The 2,500-nt window shown below is 37.5% G+C and overlaps 1 protein-coding gene across 4 annotated transcripts in view; it reads right to left on the minus strand.

Moving 5' to 3' along the window:
* Positions 1-2,500, minus strand: part of igdcc4 (immunoglobulin superfamily, DCC subclass, member 4) — a 57,713-nt gene that overhangs the window by 20,261 nt on the left and 34,952 nt on the right. The gene's annotated exons all lie outside the window — the stretch shown is intronic.

Consider the following 2,500-nt stretch of genomic DNA (forward strand, 5'->3'; position numbering starts at 1 on the left):
GAACATATAGTGCACTAAAAGATTCAAAACGTTCCCCATTTACTATAACAGGGATGTTAGTCACATGTTACTCATCTCTTGTTTATTGTGGCAGATTTTTGAATGATAAATCTGTACTAGTGAATTCAGAACTTTTACATAAAATGTGTGGCATAAAATAAAATAAAATGAAATATAATATAATATAATATAATATACTAATAATATAATAGAATAGAATAGAATCTATTAATATAATATAATATAATATAATATAATATAATATAATATAATATAATATAATATAATATAATATAATATAATAGCAAACAAATAAACAAAAACATTACTAGATATTGTGGAAGTGTAAAGCCAACTTATTATTATTATCATAACAGTTATTAATAATAATTTATTGATTATTATTTTTTTTATTATTATTTTACTTTTACTTTGTTACTAAGGGGAAAAAGACAGAATTTGAGTAGCCTAATTTGTTTAGAGAGACCTTTGTTCCTTCTAATAATAATAATAATAATAATAATAATAATAAGAAGAAGAAGAAGAAGAAGAAGAAGAAGAAGAAGAAGAAGAAGAAGAAGAACAACAACAACAACAATAATAAATATAGCTGCAAGCAGCGATGACGGGCCTTCGCACGTTTGTTCATCGCTATACGGTGCCTTCCAGAAAACAATGCACGGTGGGCAAGTGCATCAAGTGGGTAAATATCAGTGGACTATTTTATGTTGTTACTGACCCATTTGGGGACTGTAGGTAAATGAAACCCCACATTTTAGACAAACGGGGGCGCTAGTGAGCCACTTAAGAGACACACCTTTGTCTGACCTTTTTGTCCACACTTAACAGCCGACAAATGTGATGTATGTGTCAAATTTCAAGTTAATCTAAGCACGCCAAAAGACTTAAATATGCCTGAAAAAGAAAGTAAAGTTTGACACGTTACCATGAGAACAGTGTTTGAGATATCAAAAATCCGTTCGCAATTTCGCATCTGCAATATCTCTGCACCATGTTGGCCAAGTCTGGTCTCAATTGCATGAATCCCCTAGGAGGAGTATTTAAAAGTTTACTGCATGAAGCTGACAAAAAATCCACCTTTGTGACTGACACACTTCCTGGGGCCTGTTGGTGGCGCTATACCTGGGACTCACAATAAGCACATAGATGCGATCGGAATCCTTGGCCGAACATACACACCGCGTGTCATCACAATAAGACATTTTTTGCTTTAGATATTAGACACTTTCTGTTTCTCTGAATTCGCCATAACTTTGTCGCCTCGCCATGGCAGCACCGTTCGAGATATCAAAAATCCCTTCGCAATTTAGCAAGTGCAATGTCTTGGCATCATGTTCACCACTTTTGGTGTCAATCGCATGAATTCCCTAGGAGGAGTATTTAAAAGTTCACCACATGCAACTGTTGTGACTGACACACTTCCTGGCGCCTGTTGGTGGCGCTATGTCCGAGATTCACAATAAGCACATCGATGCGATCGGAATCCTTGGCCGAACATACACACCGCGTGTCATCCCAATAAGACATTTTTTGCTTTAGATATTAGACACTTCCTGTTTCTCTGAATTCGCCATAACTTTGTCGCCTCGCCATGGCAGCACCGTTCGAGATATCAAAAATCCCTTCGCAATTTAGCAAGTGCAATGTCTCGGCATCATGTTCACAACGTTTGATGTCAATCGCATGAATTCCCTAGGAGGAGTATTTAAAAGTTCACCGCATGCACTTATAAAACAATCCAAAATGGCCGACTTCCTGTTGGGCGGAGCTCATAGTTTAGAGCGCGAAAGTTGTTCGGGTCGATGAGATCTATATGCGTACCAACTCTCGTACATGTGCGTACATAATTGCCCGATCTGTGCACCAATGTTTGTTTTTGCATTACAGGGGGCGCTACAGAGCCCCCCTGCCACGCCCGTATTCCAACCTTTGTCCAATCCTAGTGTCGCGCGACTCTGACGTGTGTGCCAAATTTCAAGAGTTTTCGAGCATGTTAAGGGACCCCAATTGGCCAATGTGTGGGAAAAAATAAAAAAAAAAAAAAAAAAAAAAAAAAAAATAATACTCCCGAGGAAAAACAATAGGGCTTCGCACCATTCGGTGCTCAGGCCCTAATAATAATAATATGTAAAATTGAAGGTACAATATCTGTCTCTTTGATATCTCCACAGTATAATAATTGTATAAGAGAAAAAAAGGGGAATTAAAGCAGATTTTGTCTTTCTGATGAGAATTTTCCTCATATAATTACAGCGTTTCATGCTCAGAAAACCGACCGAGACTGAAGTGTACTATTAATCAGCAGGAGGCGGTAGAGAACAACAGAGACCACATGGTGCTGCTGTAATTAATTCTATAGGGATGAACTGACCAGCAGCATCTGCCATGTTTTCCAGCAGACAAAGAAAACAGTACCAAAAAAACAATAAATACTACACACAGTGGTGTTTGCCAGAATGCCTTCAGCTGCACAGCATTT

Source organism: Tachysurus vachellii, chromosome 23 (assembly GCF_030014155.1).
Source record: "Tachysurus vachellii isolate PV-2020 chromosome 23, HZAU_Pvac_v1, whole genome shotgun sequence".
Classification (NCBI taxonomy): domain Eukaryota; kingdom Metazoa; phylum Chordata; class Actinopteri; order Siluriformes; family Bagridae; genus Tachysurus; species Tachysurus vachellii.